General features: G+C 41.9%; 1 pseudogene; it reads left to right on the top strand.

The window, feature by feature from the left end:
* The first annotated feature begins 2,485 nt into the window (after positions 1-2,485).
* LOC106297488 lies at positions 2,486-7,502 on the top strand (annotated as a pseudogene).
* Positions 7,503-8,287: the final 785 nt, after the last annotated feature.

Genomic DNA, 8,287 nt, shown 5'->3' with positions numbered 1-8,287 from the left:
GATGACAACCTTCCAGTCGAGCATGTCTACTCGATCAGTCTGGGAAGAGTCATAGAACAACCGCTCCGTCCAGTTTGCTCCAGCGTTCTGGAACACCTTGTCTGTGCGATCAAAAAGCAACATCCCAATCTTCCATGGTTTGCTGAGATAGCCAACTATCTGGCTGCTGGGAAAGAACCTGTCAAATTCACTGGCAATGATAAACGGAAATTTCTGAGAGGAGCAAGACATTACTACTGGGATGAACCCTATATGTACCGTAGTTGCAAGGATGGAGTATTCTGACAATGTGTATCCGAGTCTGAGATTCCAGGAATCCTCTATCACTGTCATGGTTCCTCTTATGTAGGGCACTTTGCGACATTTAAAACAATGTCTAAGATCCTTCAAGCCGGTTTTTGGTGGCCAACAATGTTCCAAGATGCCCATTCCTACATCTCGAGATGCGACTCGTGCCAGCGACAAGGGAATATCAGTAAACCGAATGAGATGCCTCAGAACTTCATCTTGGAGGTTGAAGTATTCGATTGTTGGGGAATCGACTTCATGAGACCATTCTGATATGATCATGGACCAGCCAGCTGATGGAGATAGAGATGGAGAGCTTAGAGATGAACCAGCTGAAGAAGATGATGTCTTAACCATTCCTAAAGGTCCCATAACTCGAGCCAGAACCAGGAAACTCAAAGAAGCTATTGGAGGACTAATCAGGAAGTCTTTGGAACAAGAAGAATGTCTTGGAGGAAGCTTGATACTTCAAGACACACTCATTACCATTCAAGCCATCTTACCATCAAGCTGAGTATCATCTAGGCTAGCAAGCTATGTGTGCTCTTTTCCTATCATTGTTTTTGTCCCACTGGGTTTTGCAATGATAGGTTTTTAACGAGGCCATAGTCTTGCTAACACATCACCTAGTTGATACTCTCGGACCAAACCACATGAAGAACCTTATGTTATCTTTTATTTCTAAGTACTTATGTCTTTTATTTTCGAAAACTCTATCTAAGTTATGTCTTTGTTTCTACATTATTAAAGGAGCGTATTACTTTAGTTTTGAAATGCTTGGAGCCTGTTCCAAGCCTTTTACTATATATATGTGTGTGACGGCAACCCTAGTAATAATCAAGTCTTCTTTCACTTAAAACCTTTGTGTTTTCTTCTCCCTTTGCTTTCACGAGTTAAGAGAGTGTCTAGTGTGTAATATCCAGTCTGTTGGTGTGTAATATCCAACGCCCAAGGGCTTTAGAAAGGTGTGTCATATCCGATCTAAGCCTAGGAGTATCAAGAAGCCTTTCCGCAGCCTCTTGTGTCACCACTCGATCCACAGCCTTGATAAACTTGAGTCTTTGATTCGTTTATGCAAGAATCTATCCAAAACCATCCAGAGAAGAGTCCTAGGATCTCATTAAGTGGTATCATAGCACTCTGGAAGGGGAGTTTCGATTTCTCTTTTGTTTGTTCATAAGATCTACTCTTTATTGTTTCATATCTTTGATCATTCGGTTCTTGTGTGTTGTTTCTCACTTGATCGGTTTGTTTTCATTGTCAGGATTGATAGATCTGTTGTTTCGTGGTTCAAAATTGCTAGATCTAAGAGTTTCGATCAAGTTTTAAACAAAACCCTTCGTATTCTTGTCGATCACGTTACGAATTTCTTTGATCTGAAAGTTTCTTGTGATTGTGTGCTTCGATATGTTATTGCTAGCATAGATCCGTATCTGTTGAATCTCGAATCATCATCTGTTGAACCTCGAATCATCATCTGTTGAATTTGATTTATTTTGTTTCGATTTCGAAATTGATAGAATTCAAATCGTCGCGTGTTGTTCAAGTATCTCGATTTGCCGCTTTGTTTGAATCCTTTGTTTCCTTATTTGAATCTTTGTGTTCTGATTTCTTTGAACTACTTACTGGTTCAAGCTTTTCGTGTATCAGGAAGCAATGGGGTCCGAGGAGGATGATGCAAATTTTATGAGAAGAAATAAGTTGTTACAAGAAGCAATCACCAAACAAGTTATGGAAGCTATGGTGAAGTTGCTGGAAGAGAAGTATGATCAGAGACCGAATGATGGGCAAGAGCAAGCATCTGGTCAGAGACGTGAGCAAAAAAGAAACAGACGTGGTCAGCGTGAGCATGCTGGATCAGAAGAAACTGATAACTTCTTTGAGAGAAGTAGCCATAGCTCCGGTTCGAGACATAGCAGTAGAAGGTCTCGACATGATCATGAGGGCCGAAGACACAGACGCAATAAGCTAGCTGGACTTAAGCTTAAGATCCCTTTTCCATGGCAAAACTGATCCAAATGCGTATCTTGAGTGGGAAAAGAAGATAGAACTCGTCTTCAACTGTCAGCATTACTCAGAGATTAAGAAGATTCAAGTTGCTGCTACTGAGTTCAATGATTATGCTTTGAGCTGGTGGGATCAGTTGGTTACAAACAAGAGGCGCAATGGGGAGTTTCCTATTGAGACTTGGGCTGAGATGAAAGCTTTGATGCACAAGAGGTTTGTGCCAAGCCATTATCATCGTGATCTTCATCAAAAGCTGAGGCTGCTTACACAAGGCTCACAGACTGTAGAAGAGTACTTTCAAGAGATGGAGTTGCTTATGTTGAGAGCTAATTTATCGGAGGACAGTGGAGCTACTATGGCACGGTTTCTTGGTTGACTTAACCGTGAGATACAAGATAGAGTGGAGATGCAACATTACTTGGAGATAGAGGAGATGTTACACAAAGCTATCTTGGTGGAGCAACAAGTTAAAAGAAGAAGTCATGCGCGTAGCAGCTATGGTTCTAGTCGGTACCAGACCTCTAAGGAAGATAAACCGAGCTATCAGAAGGAGAGCAAGCCACAGCCAAAGGAAGAGCCTAAGCCTAGTAGCATCTACAACAAAGAAAAGGGTAAAATGGAGACTACAAGCTCGCGTGCAAGAGATGTGAAATGTTTTAAGTGTCAAGGACGTGGGCACTATGCTAATGAGTGTACCAACAAGAGAGTTATGATTCTTTTGGAGAATGGAGAGTTTGAATCTGAAGATGAGAAACCAGAGACTGATCAAGAACTATCAAAGGCAGAGTATGAGGAAGAACCAGTTCGTGGTAGACTTTTGGTTGCAAGAAGGACTCTCAGCTTGCAAAACAAAACCAAGGAGCAAGAACAAAGAGAGAACTTGTTCTATACACGTTGTATTGTGCAAGGAAAGATCTGCAGTCTGATCATTGATGGTGGAAGTTGTGTCAATGTTGCTAGCGAGACAATGGTGAAGAAGCTTGGCTTGAAAACTCAGAAACATCCTAGGCCTTATCGACTGCAGTGGCTTAATGAAGAAGGCGAGATGAGGGTATCTACTCAGGTTTCTATACCCTTTTCCATTGGGAGATATGAAGATGACATTCTCTGTGATGTTATACCCATGGAAGCCAGCCACATATTGCTTGGAAGGCCTTGGCAGTTTGATAGGCGAGTCATTCACGATGGCTTCACCAACAAACATTCTTTTGAGTTCAATGGCAAGCGAACTATCTTGGTACCTCTAACTCCTAAAGAAGTGCATGAAGATCAACTTCAACTTCAGAAAAAGAAAGAGATTGATCTCAAACCTGATAAGCAAAACAATTTCTATGCCAAAACTAGTGAAATCAAAAGATCTCTTTACTCTCATCAATCGGTTCTCTTATTTGTTTTTAAAGAATCTCTTTTATCTCTAACCGATTGTACACCGCTATATCCGAGTGAGATGTCAGCCAGCTCTTTTACAGGAATATCAGGATGTATTTCCAGAAGATAATCCCATTGGCTTGCCACCTATCCGTGGGATTGAGCATCAGATTGACTTTGTACCAGGAGCTACTCTTCCCAACAGACCAGCATACATAACTAATCCTGTGGAAACCAAGGAGCTACAAAGACAGGTTGAGGAACTGATGGAGAAAGGCTACATCCGTGAGAGTATGAGCCTCTGTGCTGTACCTGTGCTCCTTGTGCCTAAGAAAAATGGGAGCTGGCGCATGTGTGTTGATTGTAGAGCAATCAACAATATAACAGTGAAGTATCGCCACCCTATTCCTAGATTAGATGATATGCTTGATAAATTACATGGCTCTAGTATCTTTTCTAAGATAGATTTGAAAAGTGGGTATCATCAAATAAGAATGAAAGAGGGAGACGAGTGGAAAACAACCTTTAAGACTAAGCATGGGCTGTATGAGTGGTTAGTCATGCCCTTTGGATTAACCAATGCTCCTAGCACTTTTATGAGATTGATGAACCATGTGCTTAGATCTTTCATAGGCTTGTTTGTGGTAGTATACTTTGATGATATCCTTGTTTACAGTAAGAGCCTAGAAGAGCATATAGATCATCTTAGGTATGTTCTTGATGTGTTGAGAAAAGAAAAATTGTTTGCTAACCTTAAGAAATGCACTTTTTGTACGGATAACTTGGTCTTCCTAGGCTTTGTTGTGAGTGCAGATGGAGTAAAGGTGGATCAGGAGAAGGTGAGAGCAATTCAAGAATGGCCAATTCCTAAGACCATAAGTGAAGTGAGGAGCTTCCACGGGCTTGCTGGTTTCTACAGGCGGGTTGTTAAAGACTTTAGCACTATAGCAGCTCTAAAGAAAGAAGTCGGATTCAAGGGGGGAGAAGCACAAGAGACTGCCTTCCAATGCCTTAAAGAGAAGCTTACTCATGCCCCTCTTCTTATACTTCCAGATTTTAATAAAAACTTTGAGTTTGAATGTGATGCTTCTGGTATTGGAGTGGGTGCTGTATTGATGTAGAAAAAGAGGCCAATATCATACTTTAGTGAAAAGCTTGGAGGAGCAACTCTCAACTATGCAACTTATGACAAGGAACTCTATGCTTTGGTGAGGGCTTTGCAGACTTGGCAGCATTATCTTTGGCCCAAAGAGTTTGTCATACACACAGACCACGGGTCCCTCAAGTATTTAAAAGGACAGAACAAGCTTAGCAAGAGACACGCGAGATGGGTCGAGTTCATGAAACATTTCCATATGTGATCAAGTACAAACAAGGTAAAGAGAATATAGTTGCTGATGCACTATCTCGAAGGTATGTTCTCTTAAACACTCTTGATGTCAAATTGTTGGGTTTTGAGGAGATTAAAAGTATGTACGAATCTGATCTTGATTTTAAAGAAGCTTATAACTCTTGTGAGAAATTTGCTGTTGGGCATTACTTTAGACATGATGGATTTCTCTTTTATGATAATAGACTGTGTGTGCCTAATTGCTCTTTGAGAGACTTATTTGTTAGGGAATCTCATGGAGGAAGTCTCATGGGTCACTTTGGTATTGCAAAGACTCTTAAAACTTTGCAGGATCATTTCTTTTGGCCTCGGATGAAAAGAGATGTGGAGAAAATTTGTGAGAGATGTGCAACTTGCAAGCAAGCTAAGTCTAAGGTTCAGTCTCACGTTTTGTATACTCCTCTCCCTATCCCTTATCATCCTTGGAATGACATATCTATGGATTTCATTGTTGGATTGCCTAGAACTAGGACTGGAAAGGATTCTATCTTTGTTGTTGTTGACAGGTTCTCAAAAATGGCACATTTCATAGCATGTCACAAAACTGATGATGCGTTGCATGTAGCTAATCTTTTCATTAAGGAGATTGTGCGTTTACATGGCATGCCTAGAACCATAGTTTCTGATAGAGATACTAAGTTTATTAGTTATTTTTGGAAGACTCTTTGGTCTAAACTAGGTACTAAGCTGTTGTTCTCTACTACTTGTCATCCACAGACTGATGGTCAGACTGAAGTAGTTAATAGAACTCTAGGTACTCTCTTGCGTGCATTCATCAAAAAGAATCTGAAATCTTGGGAAGACTATCTGCCACATTGTGAATTTGCATATAATCATGTTGTGCATTCTACTTCTAAGTTTTCACCTTTTGAAATTGTTTATGGGTTCAATCCCACCTCTCCTTTGGATTTAATCCCTTTACCTGAGTGTGAAAGGGTCAGTTTGGATGGCAAAAAGAAGGCAGAGATGGTGAAACAACTCCACGAGCAGGCTAGGCTCAACATTGAAGAGAAAACTAAGCAGTATGTCAAGAATGCCAACAAAGGAAGGCGTGAGATGATCTTTAAAGAGGGTGACCAAGTATGGGTTCATCTAAGAAAAGAGAGGTTTCCTAATGAGAGGAAGTCCAAGCTTATGCCGAGAATTGATGGACCTTTTGAGATCATAAAGAAGATCAGCACCAATGCCTACAAGATTGATCTCCAAGCGTATTACTTTAGTTTTGAAATGCTTGGAGCCTGTTCCAAGCCTTTCACTATATATATGTGTGTGACGGCAACCCTAGTAATAATCAAGTCTTCTTTCACTTAAAACCTTTGTGTTTTCTTCTCCCTTTGCTTTCACGAGTTAAGAGAGTGTCTAGTGTGTAATATCCAGTCTGCTGGTGTGTAATATCCAAAGCCCAAGGGCTTTAGAAAGCTGTGTCATATCCGATCTAAGCCTAGGAGTATCAAGAAGCCTTTCCGCAGACTCTTGTGTCACCACTCGATCCACAGCCTTGATAAACTTGAGTCTTTGATTCGTTTATGCAAGGATCTATCCAAAACCATCCAGAGAAGAGTCCTAGGATCTCATTACATTCCCACCATCCTTCAAGAATGAGTACATCTTGGTAGCAGTTGACTACGTTTCTAAGTGGGTGGAAGCAATTGCCAGTCCCACAAATGACGCAAGGGTGGTAACTAAGATGTTCAAAACCATCATCTTTCCAAGATTTTGGGTACCACGCGTAGTCATCAGTGATGGGGGTAGTCACTTCATCAACAAGATCTTTGCAGGTGTATTGAAGAAGAACAGCGTGCAACACAAGGTAGCCACGCCATATCACCCTCAAACTAGTGGGCAAGTGGAAGTTTCAAACAGAGAGATCAAGAGCATCCTGCAGAAAACAGTTACCACAAGTCGCAAGGATTGGTCGCTCAAGCTAGACAACGCTCTATGGGCTTACAGAACAGCTTACAAAACACCAATCGGGACCACTCCTTACAATCTGGTGTACAGTAAAGCTTGTCACCTGCCGATTGAGTTGGAGTATAAGGCAGCTTGGGCTGTGAAACTACTCAACTTCGACATCCAACCAGCAGCAGAGAGACGATCCATGCAGATTCACGAACTAGAGGAAATTAGGCATCTCGCCTATGAAAGCTCTACGATCTACAAGGAGCAAACTAAGGCTTACCATGACAAGAGGATCATCAACCGCAACTTTCAACCTAAGGATCAGGTGCTCCTGTTCAACTCAAGGTTACGATTGTTCCCTGGAAAGCTGCGATCTAGATGGTCCGGACCATTCACCATTAAAGAGGTCCTCTCCCACGGAGCTTTTGTGTTTCTGAACACAAAAGGGGAAGAATTTGTTGTCAATGGTCAACGCATAAAGCCATACCTTGCTGAGACAACAATCGCAGAGGGTGAAGAAATTCCCCTAAGCGATCCTTCCTTAGCCTAATAGGCCAACCAAGTCAAGCTAGTGACTTAAACCAAGCGCTTGGTGGGAGGCAACCCACTGGTGAGTGTAAATATTTCTTTTAGATTTAGTTTTGTGTTTCGTTTTACTTATTTGCAGGATAAAAATCAAAAAAAAAAAGTCTGGACCATTCACCATTAAAGAGGTCCGCCCCCACGGAGCTGTTGTGTTGCTGACACAAAAGTGGAAGAATTTGTTGTCAATGGTCAACGCATAAAGCCATAACTTTCTGAGACAACAATCGCAGAGGGTGAAGAAATTCTCCTAAGTGATCCTTCCTTAGCTTAATAGGCTAACCAAGTCGAGCTAGTGACTTAAACCAAGCGCTTGGTGGGAGGCAACCCACTGGTGAGTGTAAATATTTCTTTTAGATTTAGTTTTGTGTTTCGTTTTACTTATTTGCAGGATAAAAATAAAAATAAAAACCCGAGTTACTCAAACCGGAACAGTCTCTGATTTTTCGGAGCAGCCGCTCCGCGAAGGTAAGTTCCTTGGGACAACGCAGATGACGCCACCTACCGTCGCTGGATGGTAGATTCTCAGCGCAAGAACAACAGCCTCATGAAGAGGATACTGAAGGCGATCACTGGAGGATGCATGGGAGCTCTGAGCATAGCTGAACCTCGTCAAGACCAGCCTACACCGCGCAGTCATCGTCCAGGGAAGGAGCCAGCAGGTACTGCAAGGGGTTACGAAGAGACTCCATGGGCCACTCCATGCAGAAGGAACAAGCGTTCCGAGGGCCAGTCCGAGAGCGATGATACTGA

Source organism: Brassica oleracea, chromosome C6 (genome assembly GCF_000695525.1).
Source record: "Brassica oleracea var. oleracea cultivar TO1000 chromosome C6, BOL, whole genome shotgun sequence".
NCBI lineage: Eukaryota > Viridiplantae > Streptophyta > Magnoliopsida > Brassicales > Brassicaceae > Brassica > Brassica oleracea.
Note: the sequence above shows the minus strand (reverse complement) of the source record. Positions and strands in the feature narration are given on the sequence as shown.